The 20,070-nt window shown below is 47.7% G+C and overlaps 2 long non-coding RNA genes across 2 annotated transcripts; both read right to left on the bottom strand.

Annotated features, from left to right (window-relative positions):
• Positions 1-1,481: 1,481 nt before the first annotated feature.
• Positions 1,482-3,457, bottom strand: LOC135280248 (uncharacterized). The gene is made up of 3 exons (XR_010347267.1): positions 3,144-3,457; positions 2,415-2,447; positions 1,482-1,854 (listed from the first exon to the last, which is right to left on the bottom strand). It is a non-coding gene; the product is annotated as an uncharacterized LOC135280248 (long non-coding RNA).
• Positions 3,458-7,506: 4,049 nt separating this feature from the next.
• LOC135280220 (uncharacterized) lies at positions 7,507-16,909 on the bottom strand. The gene is made up of 3 exons (XR_010347246.1): positions 16,848-16,909; positions 10,086-10,260; positions 7,507-8,389 (listed from the first exon to the last, which is right to left on the bottom strand). It is a non-coding gene; the product is annotated as an uncharacterized LOC135280220 (long non-coding RNA).
• Between the last annotated feature and the right edge of the window lie 3,161 nt (positions 16,910-20,070).

Genomic DNA, 20,070 nt, shown 5'->3' with positions numbered 1-20,070 from the left:
AACCTGGTGCTCTCTGCCTCTTTCATGTGGGTAATTTATTGTGCTCTCCCTGCCTCCATTTTCCATTGGTAGTTTGGATGTACTCACACTCTGCTTCTATCATGCCTCATCAGCCTCCTTTAATTAGGTGCTAAGATCATCAGGGGAAGAACATTTAGCACATAAGGCAGCTCCAGTACATTTAATGAATAATAACAAATGCGCTTTCTCAATTAATTTTTTTTTCATTCTCTTACAAAATAACGTGTTGGTGGCTTAATCAGCAACCTGCCTCATGCTCTGCCCCAGAGATGGGGGTCCTGAGGGGGCTTAGATCCTGCAGTTTGTGGTGCAGGTTTGGGAGAGGTTCTCTGGCAGGGTGGGAATGCTCGTGTGGGGCAACACCCCTTCTGTGTGGGCATGAAGAGAGTCAGAATGGGTTGGGTTGGGAGGAACCTTAAAAAAATCTCATTCCAGCTCACTGCCACAGCCAGGGACACTTTCCTCTAGACCAAGTTGTTCAGAGCCCTGTTCAGCCTGGCCTTGGACACTGCCAGGGATGGGAACAACTTTGGGCATTCTGTGCCAGGAGCTCACCTCCCTCACAGTAATGAATTTCTTCCTAATACCCCATCTGTACCTACTCCCTGTCAGTGTGAAGCCATCCCCCTTGTCCTGTCACTCCAGGCTCTGTAAAAAGTCTCTCTCTGTCTTTTTTGGAGCTTCCTTCAGTTCCCATCCCTTGTAGATCACAGTTAACTCCCCCCTAAGCTTCTCTTCTCCAGGCTGAACATTGGAAATTCTTTTAGCTTTTCCTCACAGAAGTGTTCCCTCCCTGTAACCATCTTGGTGGAATCCAACAGCTCCATGTCCCTCCTGTGCTGGGGAAAGGGGATTTCTCCTCACAGAGAGGTGCTCACAGTTTGCTGTGACAGTCACAAGTCCAGGCTGGGATATCCCAGCTGGGTTTTTGTGTCTCCTGGCATTGGGCTGTTCATTTTGCTTGGGCTGCCCTATTTCCTCTTGTCTCAGTTATCATCCAGAAAAAAAAAAATAGCTCAGGAATGCTCAGCTTCTCCTGCAGAACTCTTTGAGATCCGTGGAAGAAAGCTGTCATATCTTAGGAAGTAGTCACATTAAAGTGGTAATTCTTGGTGTTTAAACAGGATCTGATGACAGATGGGATTAAATGCAAAGCAGCTTGTTATGAGGTTTTAATAACTGTGACAGACCTGGGGAAAGTGGTGTGGGTGATCCAGAGAAGGCAGAAGCACATGATGCAGGATGACAGCTGATGGCATTGCCCAGGAGGGAGGAAGGATTATGCTGCAAGAAATTTTGTGTGAGTGTTTTGGGGAGAAGGGAAGAGGAAGGAAAAAAAAAATAAATAACCCAAACAGAGGAAAACTCCACGTTCCCAATGTTCTGCCATGTAACAGAGCTGCTCGTGACAGCACGGCAGTGAGTGCCAGGTGATGTGGCCACTAAATATAGGGGGAAAATATGTCAGTGTGAGTGTCAGGTTGGGAATGAAGGGAAAAATAGACTCTGCTTCCTGTCAGAGCTGGGGACTGCAGAATTTGCAGGTTGTAAAGCAAAGAGAACGTTCTCTCCTTGCTGTGTCTTCACTCGTGCCCACTCTGTCTTGCAGTGTCTCCCTGAGGGTGAGGACAGGGTGTCCCTGGGAGCTGGAAATCCTGGCTTTGTGCTCTCTGTGGAGCAGTGGTGGGGCTGTGCCCTGCCAAAGACTCTGCTGTGCTCCAGACAGGGATGTGGAGGATGCACCTGCCTGGCTTTGCTGAGGAAGAGGTGTTTTGCTGAGGGGTGGAGGTGCTGCTCTGCTGGCTTGGAGGGATCCCCTCAGCTCTGTGGTATCTGATCAGAGAGAAATCACAGCACCCTTCACAGAATCCCAGAATAATTCAGGCTGGAAAAGCCCTCCCAGGCCATCAATCCCAGCTGTGCCCATCCCCACCCTGTCCCCAGCCCAGAGCCCCAGTGCCACCTCCAGGTGACACCTCCAGGGATGGGGATCCAACCCTCCCTGGGCAGCTCCAGTGCTGAGCACCCTTTCCATGGGGAAATTCCTGCTGTGCCCACCCTGAGCCTGCCCTGAGGTCATTTCCTCTTTTCCTGTCAAACTGAATCTCGTGGTGAGCACCTCAATGTCACCAGTAACCCTTGGCTGGACCCAGTGCCTTTAATAACCATGGAAAAACTCAATAATTTTCCACTGGGCTTGTGCATATCACAATTTTGTCTCAAATCACGACAGTTTGTGCTTTAAGGGGCTGGGATTTGCAATGGCCCAGCATTGAAATCGAGTCTGTGTTTTGATCTATTGGTTTTTTGGCCTCTTGCAGGTCAAGGTGCAGCCTGCTGCTTGTGCCACCCCAATCTTGAAACTTCTCTGAGCTGGGGACCCCCAAACCCACCTGAGGCACTTTGCAGGTGCTCACAGGTTCCTCCTGTGACACAGAGCAGAAAACATCTGCCTCTGCTTTCAATTCTGAGTTTCACCCGAGCAGCAGCTCCCGTTTTGCAGCCTGCATCCCCTCTGAGGGAAGATCCAAGAGGAGCCCCGTGGCTCCCAGGAGCTGCTGCCCTGTGCCAAGAGCAGAGGCGGCTCCTCAGCTGGGCCCCACTTGCATTCTGCTGCTTCAGGAAAGGGGCTGGAGCTGAAATGGAGCTCTGGAGCTGCCCAGTTTTAGCAATCCTGGAGTCCTGAGAGCTGGGGAGCTTCAATGACTGAGCACAGCAGGAAGGGAGTTGGCTCCAAGCCTGCAGGGCTGTGGGGATCTGTCCTTACATATAGGCTCCCTCTCTGGATTTATCTCTGGGTGTATATATATATATATATATATATTTTATATGCATACATCCTTACATCTCTTTTTAGGTCATTGGAGATACTTCCTAGTCTATGGCAATTCCTAAAAAGAAGTTTTACATCCTTCAGCCTGCTGTTAAGGAGCAGATGATGTTCTGATGATCATTCCCCTTCCCAGGCAGCTTCCTTTCATCTTCTGGATTTCTTTCATGGGGAATTTTCCCCCCTCTCATGCTATATTCTGCTGAAGGCAGCTACATGGAACTGGAGGCTCAGTTGATCTTTTTGCTCATTTCCACCCACAGAAGTCTGTCTTTTTTAACATCCTAAATACCTTGGTAACAAGATCATGGGTCTTGATTTGAAATCAGTCTTTAAAAGATCTTTTTTTCCTTCCCTTTCCTTTCCCAGATCTGAGCACCATCACAGGGGTGAAGACATGCACCTTCCCACAAAGGACTGAGAGGGTTTCAGGCCCCAGGTTTCCCTTGGTCCCTTTCCTAACAGGGAATTTAATCAAGCTTTCTTCTTCCCCTGAGAAAAACTCTGGTAATTCAAAGCATTGGAGTGGAGGAGAAGTCTTGGCTCCTGCTGTCCCTCAAAGCACAGGGACACCAGTGTGAGTCCTGGCTTTGCCTTCACCTTCAGTGTGAGTCCTGGCTTTACCTTCACGGGGTGCTGAGATCACAGAATCATGGAATGGTTTGGGTTGGAAGGAGCCTTGGAGATCCCCCAGTGCCAGCCCTGCTCTGGGCTCTGCTGGGGCCACCTGAGAGCACCTGGTGTGCCCCAAATTCCACCTCCCAGCCCAAATCCTGCCCCACAGGCAGAGCTTTGTCCCTGCAGTGAGAATGGGGCCAGCAGAACCTCAGTCCTTTGCTTGGTGCCACGCTGGAGCTGCTGACCATCCTCCAGTCTCCACAGCAACGCTTTCTGCAGGCCTGGCAGGGGATTAGGGATAAATACGTGTAGAAAAGGGTGTTCTCCTGCTGGATGAAGGTCTCTCTTATTAGAAAGCAAGTAAAAATAACACAGAGAATAGTCTGCAAGCTGCTCTCTGGATGAAGGTCTGGATTTTTAGACTCTGAACAGAGGGTCTGAAGTTGTGTCAGCTTTGCCTGGCTGGGGGTGGGATGAGGTGAGCTTTAAGGTCACTTCCAAGCTAAACTGTTCTGATTCTATGAATGTACAGGTGTTTGTAGGGCTGGAAGCTGGACATCACTGCTCCAGCTCCTTGAGGAATGGTGATGTTGTGAGTGGCTGATGTAATTGCAGAGCCTCAAGCAAATCTTGCCAAATGCTTTGCACAGATCTGTGACCTGAAGCAGGAATTCTTGTGAATAATTCCTGTAATTGAAGTGACACTGGAAATGGAAGGTGGGGTCAGCAGTTCATGGGGCTGCACAGCCACTCAGCCATCCTGTGCAGGGGTGACTCAGGGATATCAGGAGCATCCCATGAAGAAAGATTTGCTCTAGTGGAGACATTGGGAATGGCCTGAGGCCATCCAGAACAGCTCCCAGTGCCCTGTAAAACCCTGTGGCTCATGAGCACAGTCAGATGTGACTCAGGCCCCAAGGTGATTCCTATCTCTGCCTGCTGCCCCCCAGGTCACCCTGTGCTTTTGGAAATTGTCAGCAAGTTCTGCCTTAATGAGCACAAAGTCCTTCTGGGCCAGGGTGTGGGGGGAACATTTCTGGCTTTTCCAGATTCTTGCTTCTCTGTCACAGCAGCTGGGAGCTTTCTTAGCCTCAGTGTTTAATCACTGTGCTATCAGAGCAAGGAAGGCTGCTCTGCTGCCCAGACATCCAAGTGGGAAGCTGCATCCCAGGCCCAGCCAGCTCTGCAAATCTGACCTTCCCTCCCCATCCCACCCTGCAGAGAGCATTTGGGATTGACGTGGTGTTCTTGAATCCCACATGCATGGATTAACCTCCAGCAGCATCCAGGGAAAGAGTGGAAATTCACTGACTTTGCTCCCAATTTAATTTTTCATCCTGTTACCAAAACAAAAGGTAATTCCAAGGAGCAGAGCAGCCCTCGGGGTTAATCCTGGGAATGGGAGCAGGATGTGGGCTCCAGCTGGTTTTAGGCTCTGTCCTCAGGAGCTGTGAGGCTCTGGCAGTGCAAACTTTGGCCTTTCTATCTGTGTTCAATTGGCATCCTCATCTCCCAAAGACTTTATGTAACAGGGAGGACTTGAACATTTTTATCACTCGTGGCCACAAGGCAAACAAACTCCAGTGAAGGAGAAAAGCCATGCTAATTGATGGTTATTTTCAATATTCCTTGGAATATTTGCCAGGGTTTTTGCCTGTCCATCCATATTTCCATTTTTCAAGTGGGAAGGGATGCAATCAATGGGGAAAAGAGTAATTGTTGCTAGGTCAGAAGAGCACGTTCCAGATGGTGGGGAGGAAAACCCATTTCCCCAGAGGAGTGTGGCTGGGCATTTCTCAGCTGAAGGATCCTGAGAGAAGACAGAACTGATTATGTCCACTTGGAGGTGAAACCTAAGATAACCACACTAAAAAAAAAAAAAAGAAAAAGAAAAAAAAAAAGAGAAAAAAAAAGATTATGTAAAGGCTTTTTCTACTCCCAATGTTTTCTTTTCCCCATATCTGATCTCCACCTGCAGCTGGGAGTTGGCTTGTTTTTTATTGTGTTGAAAGATCTGGTTTGCTTGAGATCCTTCCAGTAACATTTGCAGCAAGGTTTCCTTCCAGATTGTTGTCATTACTCTCAGATACAGCTGGATCTGGGTGGAAATTCAGCTTTCTACCACAGACATCCTCAGTGACCAAACTGCAGCATTGCTGGAAGTTTCTAGGGATGAGACAAAGTGAAGCAGATTTTTCCCAGGCAGGAGGGTGGACATGCCCTGGTGCAGGCTTTGGAGAGGACATCAAAGATCATTTATTCCCCCCAGCCAGGACAGAAACTCCCAAATCCTTAGATATTATTGAAGAGGCAGAGAATGTTGTTCAGATTGAATTTGGGGCCAGCCCAAAGGGATACCCAGGAGAGTGGCAGGGAGCAGGAAATGTCAAGGCAGAGCTTTCCAGCATCGCTGATTCCTCTGCATTCTTGGATAATGGTCAAGAGAACATTTTTATTTTCATGGTACATCAGCCATGTGCTTTGTGCCCACAGACAAAACCTAAATGCCACGTCCTTGCCCAAAGGAGTTTTGTATTGAACTGAGTCCTTTCCTTTACAGAGACACATGTCTGGAGAGAAACAAATTGCACTTAGTTTTCCTTCCCTCTCACAGTTTTCCTTCCCTCTCACACCAGCAGTTGCTGTACATGAGATTAAATTGGGCCACAATGCCAGGTTCTGAGATTCCTCCATGTCTGCAGGTGCTGCCCACGGGGATATTCCACAGCTGGACATCTCCCTGGAATATTGACAGGCTTTAGCAGGGGAGGAGCTGTTCCCCCTTCCTGCCCCTGTGCGTGCAGGCACCACTGGTGTGGGTGGGTTTGGACCTCGTCAGCTGAGCTCTGGCTGTTGGTGATGGGATCTCAATTTGACATTCAGGGAAATTTGAGCAAATCTGTACCCAGGAGTGGGCTTGTCCTAAAGACTCCAATGTCCTGATGTGAGGGAGGTCTGGAGGATATGAAAAGAAATGAGACCCCAGGTTCAGAAGCACCTGCAGGGATGCAAACTCACCTGCTTGTTTTTAGTGCAGAATATATTTTTATTCAAAATTCCTCATGACATGACACCCTCAATGTCTGCTCCAGGCAATTCTTTTTTTCCCAGCCTCTGAAGCAATCATGGAAAATTTGCTGCTTTGATTTGAGAGCTGTGTTGTGAAAAGGTGGCTGCACACCTGGTGTGGGAGAGTCACTGCTCTCCTTTGCCATTTATTTGGTTTTTTCCCCCAAGCAGAAGCTTTTGTGACCATTTAAGGCTGAGAGATTTGATTTCCTGGTCATTATTTCCCCCAGCACTTGTTCTACCATGCCTGGCATTTCTGTTGGCTTCCTGCTAGTTAAATGGTATATTTTTTATATCCAAACAGATAAGAGATTAGGTTTAGATTAGGGATTAGGAAGAAATTGTTCCCTGTGAGGGTGGTGAGGCCCTGGCACAGAGAGGCTGTGGCTCCCCCATCCCTGGAAGTGCCAAGGCCAGGCTGGATGGGACTTGGAGCACCCTGGGATAGTGGAAGGTGTCCCTGCCCATGGCAGGGGGTGCAACTGAATGATATTTAAGGTCCTTTCCAACACAAACCAATCCATTATTCCATAATCTTCCTCAATCAAACGCATTTTCAGCACTGGCTGTTTGGGAATATCCTGCTTGCGTGTTTATCTGTTTATTCCTGTTTATCCCTCTGTGTGTTGGGAGCAGCCCCTGCAGTGTTTGCAGGCAGCAGGACCCCAAGCTCTGAGCTCCTCCCGGAGGTTTGGGGCACAGGTGGTTTTGTGCAGCTGCACATCGATGTTTGCACAAGGACAGCAATAAATTTCAGGCTCCCGTGTCAATTAATTGCTGTGAAGTTTGGCCTGGGATTGTGTCCCAACCTCAACAACTGCTTGTTAATAGTTAAGAAGGGCTTGACAGATTCTTAACTGGTTAATAAATAACTCATGGCAGAGAAGGTTCTTTTCTAAATTACAGGTTAGTTCACTTTATTTTTAATGATGTCTCTTGTGTGTGCCTTGTAAAATTTCTCGAGAGCATAAGTGAGTGACAGGCCTGTGGCACTGGAATCTCCTCTGCTCTTTTTCCTGTGTTCAGCCAAGGCAACTTCATTTTAGTCTCTTCCATGAAATATGGGATAGCACTGAATATGCTGCCATAAATAAAGCTTCAAAAGGCCTGTGCAGCTTGTCCTCTTGCAAAACCCAGGATTATGAATTGCAGGTGATGTCATCCCAGGTATGAAATCCTTCCAGCCAGTAGAGATGGGGTTATTTTCCTCATAGCATTCCTGAGAACGACTGCCTGTGAATCTGGGATCCTGCAATTGATTTTGTTTCTCCATCTGTTGGAACAGCCCTGGCAGTGAGTGCTCAGTCTCCCATCCCCCTGGATTATTTGGTGAATGTTTCTTTCATCTTAGATCACAGACAGACAAGCATCAGCTCACGAGGTGTCATGTACCAGCTACTGAATTTAGAGCTGCAAGAAGCAGAAAACACAGGCTCTGCTTCTTTAATTAGTCCCTGCATCTGCTTTGTTAGCTGATCAGAAGTCCAGGAGCAGAAGGAGTATTTGGCCCAGGACACTGATAGCCACGCAGTGAGATCATCAACAATTCTTTCCAAAAGGGAAAGTTAAGGAGTCCTCCTTCGAGGTCCCGAAATAGATTTCCTGTTGAAAACCCAGATAGTTTCACTATTCCAGTATCACACCACCACTTTGGCCATGATGTGGAGGGCTGTGAACCTCGGTGGAGCTCCTGCCCTCAGGCACATGCCTTCCAGAAAACCCTCAGGCTGGAGTTGAGGGATCTCTTGCTGTCTCACAGCTGTGTCCTCCTGAGCTGCTGGTCCCTGTCCTGACAGATCTCCCAAAGGACAAACTTCATCCAGAGGTTTTGCTTGTTGGTTGATGCAGAGCCTTGAATAACAGAGGGACAGGGTGAGAGCAAAGCTGCTTGGTTTAGGTTTTAGTTTGGGGAAGGCACTTTGGGGTTTGTCAGCAGTGACACATAAATTCTCCTTCACACACACACACACACATAAATTCTCTTTCTGTGAGCAGGAGAAGCAACATCAAACAAAGATTGTGTGGTGAGGGATTTTTTGTGGGCTCTTCTCCACAGGACACAACTCAGCAGGCAGCATGGGTGTTTTTGTAAGGAACCACAGGGAAAACAGATCTGTCTCATGCAGGTGAGGGTAGTGCTGTTTTCTGGGAAATACCTCATTTTCTCTGGAACCTAGATTCTCTAGAACCACCAGCTTCTGCTGCCCACGTTAACCTGTTTGTAGGACAGGGTTACATCCACATTTACTGCTCAGAATGAGAGCAGCCATCCTGCTCAGTTTAGTATTGAGTAAGGAATAGAATAATTAAATCTGTTTAGTTCTCAATGTGATAAAATCAAGTTCTGGCATGGTTGCTGGCCTTGTTTTAACCCTAACATGATGCACAGACTCCAGTTTAGTACTAAGGACCAGTTCTAAGCTGCATGAATGTCCCAGGTTAAGAACTGACTGATGGTTGTGGGTTATGTCCACATCCTGCCCACCACAGGATATGTTCAGGGCTCCCTTTTCCAAGTACATCCTTTCTGTCATTTTGGGTTGAAAAGGTCTCTTTCCTGAACTGCCCAGGGTCTGCAGGGCAGGTGCTGTGCTCAGGGGGTTTTGTTTCAAGGGCTGATGGTGATTTCTGGGCACAGAGAGCACTCGAGTGAGTCCCAGTCCAGCCAGCCTCAGCCTCCATGAGCTGTCCTGCAGATCGATTTAAAGCTTAGATTTATGTCACAAACTCTTGGCTGGAAACCCCACACTGTTCCTGGCCATGGCTTGACTGTGAGCTGCAGCAGGGGCTTCTTTCTGCAACTGGACCAGTTTCTTTCTCTGGTTCCCTGGACTCCCAGGGCAATTTCATTGGTTTAGATGAGAAAAGGAGGGGTGCAGGCACATTTTGGCAGCACACAAGGGTGAGAAGGAGCAGCAGGGGCACAGGGGTGAGAGCAGCGTCCCCTTTGTCCCCAGTCCTGGCATCATTTGTCAAAAGGGACAAACTGGAACAAAGTTAAGCCAGGTGCCACACGTGCAGAGAGCAGGGCAGCACTGTGCTTGGCAGGCACAGAGATGTGCAGACATCCTTGGCACGTGTTCCTGCAGGAAAGCTGTCCCAGGTGAGCTCTTTTAACTCTCTCCAACTTCTCCTGATCCTGGGAGGAGCTGGGCGCCCCACCTTGTAATTAAAGCCTGGCAGACCACAGTTCCTAATTAGCAGCTGCCTGGGTTAGATGCCAGCTGGGTTTTCCTTCTCGGTGGTGGTGACAAGGTGAGGAGGGAGGGACAGCAGGGACCCTCAGCCATTAACCCCAGGGTTCCAGTCATGGCAGGCACAAAGCAAACAGGCAGATGTCACCCGCTGTGCCCTGTCCTGGGGCCAGGAGCAGGTGTCACCCGCTGTGCCCTGTCCTGGGGCCAGGAGCAGAGCCTCGAGCCCATCTCTGGGCTCTTGCAAACACACAGACACCCTGCCTGCTGAGCTGTTCCTCCCTGCCGTGGTTTCACTTTAGGAGAGCAGGGGGCTGTTCTTGGAGCCCACCCTCATCCTGGGAATCACAAACCTGGCAGCTGTCCTGGCCCTCTTGGACGTGGCCCCATCTGCAGCGCTCGTGGCACATCCAAGGAGCCAAAGGAGCCCAAAAGGGTCTGCTCTCCACTGGGGACACCAGTGGCCTGTCCTCGCTTCTCAGGCTGCTCACAGGGTCTGTTTTACTGCAGTCCCATGGCCAAAACCGTCTTAAAAAGGAAATATTTGAAAAATATATGAAATATATTTTAATTTATATAAATATATTATATATAAAAATTATATTAAAATATATTATATTTACTTTATATGAAATATATTTCATAGATTTCGTAGATATGTATGAAATATATATTTTTATATGTGAAATATGTATATGAAAAAATATATTAAATATTTGAAAAATATTTGGGAAAAAGGAACTATTTGAAAAATAAATGAAATATATTTTATATATAATATATATTTAAAATTTATATTTTAATATATTTATTATATATTTATATTATACATATATTTTTACATATAATATATATTTATATATATTATATATACAATTTATCTATAATATTTATTTATATTATACATATAACAATTTTATATATTTATATTTTTATATATTTCATCTATAGATGAAATATATATTTTATATTTTTATATATATATATATGAAAAATATATGAAATATTTGAAAAAAATAAAGGGAAATGTTTGAAAAATAACTTCAGGCCAGGATAAATCACATCAGCACATCAATAAAATGGAGAGGAGAACTAGGAAATTCTAAGGGTGGGATTGGAAAGGCTCTCACAACCCAGAATTTTGTCTGTATAAAATGACAGCTGTGTGTGGTATTTTTTCTTGGTTTTGTTTATAATTTTAAGATTCTTTTTGGTTCGCCCCCCCCATTAACATTTCCTTAATAGGGATTCTTTCTCCCCAGCAGCCCTTGTAAAGATGAGGAATGAGACAGGTCCAGGGTGGGCTGGGGGAGCTGCAGGCTGTGTCACTGGCCACCTGGGTTAGGGGTAGTATTTATTATTTATTTATTATTTATTTATTTTTATTTTACATTTTGGATGTTTTTATTTATTGACTAGTTACCCCATCTCTGTAAAAGCTAAGAAAACCAACCCAGAGCCATTCCTGCAAGGACACGGTGTAGATTCAAGCTGTCCCTGAGTCCTCTGGAGATGTGGGAGAAGGGGATGCTCCCAAAAGTGATGAGCACAGCCCTGAGTGGGGCCTTGTCCTCACTGTCCTCCCACCCTGGCTCCACCAGCACAGGTGTAATACCGTAACATTTCCCTCTCCAAAGCAAAATAAAAGGTGCTGAAAACATCTCCAGGTGTGGTGGAAGGGTCGGTGCCAGAGCAGAGGGGAGGATTAGGGGAGGATTTCTCCTGGGGGTGTTTGGATGCTCTGAGGGGATAACTGAGTCACTGCTCAAACACAGAGCTCCAAACCCTGCTCAGGGGATCCCGGTTACCACAGCCTGGATCTCTGCAGGAGGGAAAAGGAATGAGTTTTTAGGGGATCTCAATTTCCACGGCCTGGCTCACTGGAGGAGGGCAAAGGAAGATTTTTTAGGGGATCTCAGTTACCATGTCCTGGCTCAATGCAGGACAGAAAAGGAATGATTTTTTAGGGGATCTGTTACCATGTCCTGGCTCACTGCATGGTGGAACAGGAATGATTTTTTAGGGGATCCCAGTTACTATGTGCTGTTTCACTGCAGGATATAAAAGGATGATTTTTTAGGGGGATCTGTTACCACAGCCTGGCTCACTACAGGATGAAAAAGAAATGATTTTTTAGGGGATCTTGGTTACCATGTCCTGGCTCAATGCAGGACAGAAAAGGAATGATTTTTTTAGGGGATCTGTTACCATGTCCTGGATCACTGCAGGATGGAACAGGAATGAGTTTTTAGGGGATCTCAATTACCAGGCTCACTGCAGGACAGAAAAGGAATGATTTTTTACAAGGAAACATCAGGGCAGTCCTGTTCTCCAGCTCTCCTGGCTGCTGTCGGGACCTCTCTGGGAGGAGATTTTCATCTCCTGGTGCCACTTCACTTCAGCAGCAGCATTTGTGGCTGAGCTGCCCTGCTGATGGCTTCCTTGTAGCTTTTCCCACCTGTTTCCACCCCAGCAAACCCGCTCTGGCTCTGCTGAAGGAAGGTTTGAAGGAGGATTTGTGGGAAATGCAGGAGATCCACTTGGCTGTGACCCCGGAATGGGGCTGGGGAGGAGATCCCTCCAGCCCTGCTGCTCAGGCAGGGTCCCCCAGGGCAGGGGAGATCACCCAGCCCCGTGGGAGCTCCGGGAGCTCTGCCCTGGCCAGAGCAGCCCAGAGAGCTGCCATCAGTGCTGTGCTGTCCCTGCTGCTCCAGCTCTGAGCACAGTCCCCTGCACTCCTGTGGTTGTTCAGGTCGGGGCACATTCCTGCAGCAGCTCTGGCCCTTTCACAGCTCCTGGCTCTGCTGTTCTCCCCAGAGCAAGCCTTTCCTGTGATTAATTTAATGGGTTTAAAAGGGATAAAACAACGGGGTCTGGCTTGGGGCAAGGGGAGAACAGAGACACAGACGTGGCTGTGTCCCCCACGGGATGGGGACAAGGTGGGGGTCAGGCACAGCTGGGACTTTTCCAAAAGTCCCAGTTTATCCAAATGATTCTTTTCCTTTTCCCCAGTCCCAGTTTCCTAGCACGAGATTCCTCAAACAATAGAGATTGGCATCAAAAGAAGAAAGGGGGGGAAAGATGGGAAAGAGCCCTCCTTTTAGAAATGGGCTTAAAATTAAAGGACAGGACTTGTTCCTTGGAGGAATTGGTCCCTCCTGGTGCTGCTGGGGACTCAGGTCAAGCACTGACGTGTCACAGAAAGATGCCCTTGGCTCTCTGGAGCTGCCTCGCTCCCCACCAAGAAGGTTTGAGACACCTCTGTTCTTCCCAGGTGAGGGAAGAGTGTGTGGATAATAAAAGAAGGATTTCATTGGTCCTTGTGGGGGTTTAAAAAGCTTCCTCCATGAAAGAAAAGAGGCCCTTGGGTTTGGATTTGCAGCAACCTGAGCAGTTATCCAGCTGTATTTAACATCTGCAGCTCCCAAGGAACCTCTGGGTTCCACACCCATGCCTGCTGTTTTCTGACAGTCCCAGGTGTGTTTGGGTGCTTTATTTCCTCTTTTGATTCAGGTGACTCTGGTTTTTAAACCAGCGCATCCCAGCTTGGGCAGAATTCCCAGGGATATCTGCAGAAGCAGCACGTGCTGCAGAGGAGCTGGGCGAGGCTGTGCCCAGCTCCCAGAGCAGTCCCAGCCCCTGGGGCAGGCTGTGCTCTGCCCTGAGCCCCTGCAAGTGCTGCCTGGGCTGAGTTTGCCCTCCCAGACCCTCCTGGTGGCTTTTGTGCTGTGCTGTCCTTCCCTGCAGCAGCTCTGTGAGCTCTGAGCACCTCGTTCTCCTCCTCTGGTGCTGGGAGCAGCCACTTCCAGCCTCTCATAACTCCCCTACCATAGAAAGAGAAGGAGATGGAGCCAAGGGCATCTTTCTGTGACACCTCAGTGCTTGACCTGAGTCCCCAGCAGCACCAGGAGGGACCAATTCCTCCAAGGAACAAGTCCTGTCCTTTAATTTTAAGCCCATTTCTAAAAGAAGGGCTCTTTTCCATCTTTCCCCCCCTTTCTTCTTTTGATGCCAATCTCTATTGTTTGAGGAATCTCGTGCTAGGAAACTGGGACTGGGGAAAAGGAAGCTCAAAGACAGAGCAGCCAAACCCTTTGCTGGAATCTGCTCTCCTCTGAAGGTTAAAGCTTGTCATTTTTCTGATTTGCTGGAAATGATTGGTGTTTCCTTTGTTCTGCTTTGTGGTGGCTGCTCTGATAAGCCCTGAGGGATACTTTCCTTGGACAGATCTGGAACCTTTACAGAAAAAAAAAAAAAAAAGAAAAGAAAAAAGAAAAAAAGAAAAGTAAACCAATTTGCTGTTTTCCCCTGTAAATCAGGGGTTTTGCTTCTTTCAGTGAAGGGCTCAGGGCTCTGTATCTGTAATTTTTGGGACTTTAAAAGGCTGCAGAGCCTGAAGCACCACCACCCCAGGCTGCTGTGATGGGAGAGTTCTGAATGCACTGTGTGGTCTGACCCTTGGTGTTTGGAGAGAGGCTTCTGGGACTGACACAGCTCGGAGATGGAGAGGTTTTGGAGCCTGATGTGAAGTTTGCTGGGAGCCCAGAGCCCTCTCCAGACAGAGTTCAACCCTGAGACCTTTCCAGGAGCAGGGCAGGAGAGAGCTGCAGCTCCAGGCTGAGCAGGACTGTGTGTGGCCCAGAAATGCAGAGATGCTGCAGGCCAAACCCCGCTGATAAAGGAATAAATCTGATTTTAGGAATAAACATCCTCTCCCAGGCTGGGTGAGGACGGTGAGTGGAGAGGGGACGTGGCCAAGCACGATGCAGAACTTGTGCCAGGGAAAGGGGGGATGGATGGGCCAGGAGCAGGGGAGGCAGCAGGCTCAGCCCTTGCCAGGCAGGGGAGAGGATGTCCTGCAAAGTGACTGTCACTGTTGGGGTGGACATGACATACACACAAGTGATCAGGATCTGTGAAGAAAAAAATTTCATTCTGCGTGTTCTCTACTTTATATACTCTTAGCAAAGTGTGATCTTAAGTCATTAACAACATCACAATAACTTACTATATCCATTGGTGCAAAGCACTTAACATATAATATAATATAATATAATATAATATAATATAATATAATATAATATAATATAATATAATATAATATAATATAATATAATATAATATAATATAATATAATATAATATAATATAATATAATGACTATAATTAATATAATATAATTACCATAATATAATATAATATAATATAATATAATATAATTAGCAAAAATTTTACAGAAATTTAATGAGACACGTATACACATTTACTTATGCACATAATCTAACTTACAAAAATGTTCATATATCTTTTCTAATCTGTTCCCATGCTAATGGCCTTATCTTCTTCCTTGTTATTAATACACTCAAAACTCATCAATTGTTATTTCTTCTACTAACTCAGCTTTACTTACAAACCAGCTATAAACCCCCTCCATAGTGTCCTTAATACCAAGAGGTATCACAAGTATTGTGAGATGTCTCCTCCTTTTTACTGCACACAGATCTCTAAAAGATGCTTCCTCTTTTCTTTCAATAAAAACTCCAGTGACAACCTGCACTGCAAGGATGGGGCCTTTCCTTCAGGACAGAAGGGGGTGGGATGGGGTTTTTTAAAGGGAAAAGTTGAATGCCATCCCCAAATTTCAGTTCCCTGGCAGCACAGAAGAAAGGCTTTAGTCCTCCTGAGTTTTGGAGCATCCTCATCATCTGAGAGGTCTCTGAGCCCAAACCAGCCTGGGGCTGTAATGAATTCAGTGTTCTCCCTCTGTGGACAGCTCTGATTTCTGGGGCTCTGCAAACATCCCCAAATCCACGTGCTGCTGGAGGAGCTGCCTTTCAGCTGCCTCTCTCCAAGTGCCTCTCAAAGGAGGAGACAAACCCTCCATCCCTCTCCAAGTCACAGAGGAAAAACATTGAGATTCAACCTTGAATTTGGGAAAAAAATGGCCAGTGCAGGTGTAGGAAGATTTTGTAGCTGCAGAGATTTCCCTGCCCATGACAGTGGGGTTGGAACAAAGTGATCTTTAAGGCTCCTTCCAAGCCAAGCCATTCCATGATTTATTGGAGTCTCTTTCAAACCACGTTGCGTGACTCAGGGGTTGTTATCTCCAGTCTGAACTGTTGAGTCTCAAGGGTGTGCTTTGGTTTTTTTAATAAAAATATCCTGTCTTTATTTAATAGCTGAGATAGAAGGTTCAAGCCAGTATCTCTTGGGAAGACTCTAAAATTGGCAGCTAAAAAAGAAATCCCAGTAGAATTGAAGAATTACTGATGCTTTATAGGAGAATTACTTTTATTTATAGAACGTGGATGTACATTTAATTTGGAGGCAATTGTGCAGATGTAGCACATCTTGGCAGTTCAGTTGTTTTATTTTGCTGATAAGGGTGCACAGGGACAGGAGTGCCATTCCCTAGGACCTTCTGCTTTGCTCCTGGTGTGGTGTCCTTGCTCAGATCTGCACCTGCCTGCTCCTGCAGTGCCCCTGTGGGCACTCAGGGCCCCACACCAGTCCTTCTGCAGTGCTTTGGGGTCCCTGGTTAGAGTGGTTTAGGATCCCTGGTTATAGTGGTTTAGGATCCCTGCTGACACTGATTTTAAGTCCCTGGTTACAGTGGTTTAGGATCCCTGTTTGCACTGGTTTAAAGCCCCTGGTTACAGTGGTTTAGGATCCTTGGTTACAGTGGTTTAGGATCCCTAGTTACACTGGCTTAAGGGTCCCTGGTTACAGTGGTTTAGGATCCCTGGTTACAGTGGTTTAAAATCCCTTGTTACAGGCATTTAGGATCCCTGGTTACAGTGGTTTGGGATCCCTGGTTACACTGGTTTAAGATCACTGGTACAGTGGCTTAGGATCCTTGGTTACAGTGGTTTAGAATATCTGGTTACAGTGGTTTAGGATCCCTGGTTACACTGGTTTAATGTCACTGGTTGCAGTGGTTTAGGATCCCCGGTTATAGTGGTTTAGTATCCCTGTTTACAATTGTTTTAAGTCCCTGATTACACTGGTTTAGGATCCCTGCTTACACTGGTTTAGGATCCCTGGTACACTGGTTTAGGATCCCTGCTTACACTGATTTTAAGTCCCTGGTTACAGAGGTTTAGGATCCCTGCTTACCCTGGTTTAGGATCCCTGGTTACAGTGCTGTAGGATCCCTGTTTGCACTGGTTTAAAGTCCCTGGTTACAGTGGTTTAAGGCCCCTGGTTACACTGGTTTAAAGTCCCTGCATACACTGATTTTAAGCCCCTGGTTACAGTGGTTTAGGATCCCTGTTTGCACTGGTTTAAGCCCCTGGTTACAGTGGAACCACCCCTGTGCTCTCTGCCATCTCCACCCCATCCCCAACCCCTTTCCCCCCGTGGGACACAGACCAGGCCTGGCTGAGGCTCCTGGGTGGCACCAGAGGGCAGGGGCAGCCCCCAGTGCCCTTCTGCCAGCCCTGCAGGGCAAGAGCCACCAGAGATCCCCTGGAGCCAGCTGTGGGCAGCACTGTGCTCCCGCTGCCATCCCAGGGAGCTCCAGCTGCTCTTGCAGGGAGCTCAGCCCGTGGTTCCTCAAAGGGTTTTGATTTTTTCCTTGGTTCAGGAAAATCCCTGCTGAGTTTGGTGCTGGGCTGCAGAGAGCCCTGCCCCAGAGAGTCCCTGCCCTAAGGGAGCTGGCAAGGGAAAATTTGCTTTTTATTACACACAAGCACTTCTAATAATTCCTGAACCCAGCCTTTTGGTCAAAAGGTCCAACCTGAAAACTCTTGCAGGATTTTTTTTAAATTAAAGCAGCTACTCTGGTATTTTTTTTCATGGCAGAAAAGCCAGCAAATCTCTAGGTTACCTGCTAGAGAAGAAAAACCAGGCACCATATGCAATGTAGCTCTTGCTCTAGCTCAAAAATGCCGAACTCTGGGAGAGAATTCGTCCCACCAAACGCCCACTAAGCACATTTTTTAAATCTGGTTTCTCAGCCTTTCGGGAAAGGAGAAGCAAAATCTTCTTGCCTGCTGGAACTGGGCCCCGTTTCATGAAATTAAATGGCTAAGGAGGAAAAAAAAAATATATCCAAGGCAAAGATGCTATTCTCAACAAAGGAAACAGTATATGCAACAGCTTCTGCAGCATTCCTGCAACATGATGTCTTTCCCTGCAGAGTCCCAGTCAGGAATTGATTGTCTAAGCAGAGAATTGCTCGATTCAGAACGGCTCAGGGCACACTTCATGAACTGTGTGCTGAAAGGATGAATAGCTGGGCATGTGTGTGTATCAATCTATAAACCATGGCTTGTTCTGCCCTGAGGAGGACACCAGAGATTGGGCTCTTTGTCACTCGGTTTGGTGTGCTCAGGGCTGGGGGTAAGGGCAGCAGTGTCCAGCACGGGGCCAGGATGTGATGCCACAGCTCTGGAAGGACAATCTGTGGCAAAGAGGAGGTGGCATTGGTGGGTAAAGGGGTAGCAGCACTGCTGCTGCTCTGATGGGCTCCAAATTAAGGGGACGTCTGCTGAGTGACTCTCATTTGGGTTCTATTTTGTCCCAGTTTTTTTCCCAAGTGATGTGTGGGTCGTGGTTTGAGCTCCTGGGTGTTTGGTGGCACCACTGCTGTGAGTTGTCACTGCCACCCTTGCTGCCCTCCTGCTTGGGCTGATTTGGCCAAATTTGGGTGAATTGTGCCCCAATTTGGGGGTTCTGGAGGAGGGGTGGGAGCTGGAACAAACCCCAGAGCTGGGAGGTGCTGCAGAAGGGGCCTGCAAGGAGCTGAGCTGTGACCAGGGCGATGCTGAGCAGGGAGGGGAGGGTCCAGGTGACCTGGGGAACTGCCACACGTGTCCCCCCTGCTCCCCAGGCAGTGTGTCCCCATCCTCAGGACAAGCCAGAGGAGCCCACAGCAGGGCCAAACCTCAACCCCTCAGCCCAAACCTGTTTTCTGTCACTGAGGCTGTGCCAGGAGGAAATCTCTTCTAGGAAACCCCAGAAAAAAGCTGTGAGACCACCCAGGAATCCCAAATGTGATCCCACAGCCAAGGCTGAGGGACATCCTGAGCATCTCGTGCTGCTTTGGGTTCTCTCCATAGATCCCATGGGTGTCCAGGCAAATATCCCTGTGGCTCTGAGTCCCTGGCTCACCCCTTGGGCATTTTTCCTCATTTTTCCTCGTTTTTCCTCATTTTTCCTCATTGAGATGACACGCTGGGGACAGTCCCTGTGTGGCCCAGCTCTTGGTGGGCTCTGCTGTGCCCCTGGTCCATGAGAAGCTGTCCCACAGCCATCAGGCAATGGCTTTGTGCTGGTGGCTGGCACAGGAGCACGGGCAGCGCTGGGCACGGAGCTTCCTGCTTATAAATTAACTGCAAGTCACCAAGGGTCAGCTCCTTTTTGCTTTATTATGCATGAAAAGTTCAGGAAGGTTGAGCAAGGAGTGAAGGATGTTTTTCTCTTTGATAGTTTTCTGCCTATCCAGTAGCCCTGCGCCCTCTCAGTGCTTCATTTCAAGGGAATAACTCCTAAGTAGAGGCTTAAGAAGTTGGTCCCACTTTTAGAAGGTGACAGAGGCAGTAAATGCAGGATTTGTCTTGTTTTGGTTTGGTTTGGTTTTCCCATGAGCTCCTAAAATGCAAAATATTATCAACTGCTGCATTTCAAAGTGGCCTTTCAGTCATTGCCCTGCCTGGGGAAATCAGTAACAGGTGGAAGAGCTGGAGGCAGGGGCAGATGAGCTCCTCTGTTTGTGTTTCTCACTTGTCATCTGCTCCCCAAAGAGCTCCCAGAGGTCAAACAATTCTGTCTGCCTGCTTTGTCTGCCACGGAGAGCTGTCCTGCTTTCCTGGGAAAAGCTGGGCTTTAGGCAGCCCCAGCCCTGATGCCTCCCAGTTCTGACAGATTTGCCTTGGCTGCTTTTCACAGGGCTCAGGAGAAACCCTCCTGCCAGCAAACGGAGGGCTTTTGGTTTTTTCTTTTCTTTTTCATTTCTTCCTCAGAATTTTCTTCTTCTTCCTTCTGGGGAGGGTTTCTCAGTCTCCCAAAATTCGTCATGTGGTGTTTGTGTCTCATGAAATGCATCCCCCTGGACTGTGGGAATGCTGCTGCCTCTAATCCCAGAGCAGGGGCTGTGGGGATGGAGAAGGGCAGGTGGGATTCAGGGATTCAGGGATTCAGGGATGGGTTTGGGAATGGTGCAAAGGCAGATCAGGGATTCAGGGATTCAGGGATGGATTTGGGAATGGTGCAGAGGCAGATCAGGGATTCAGGGATGGATTTGGGAATGGTGCAAGGCAGATCAGGGATTCAGGGATTCAGGGATGGATTTGGGAATGGTGCAAAGGCAGATCAAGGATTCAGAGATTCAGGGATG

This window comes from Passer domesticus, chromosome 13, assembly GCF_036417665.1.
Source record: "Passer domesticus isolate bPasDom1 chromosome 13, bPasDom1.hap1, whole genome shotgun sequence".
Taxonomy (NCBI): domain Eukaryota; kingdom Metazoa; phylum Chordata; class Aves; order Passeriformes; family Passeridae; genus Passer; species Passer domesticus.
The sequence above is the reverse complement of the archived record's forward strand: the minus strand, read 5'-3'. Positions and strand labels throughout refer to the sequence as shown.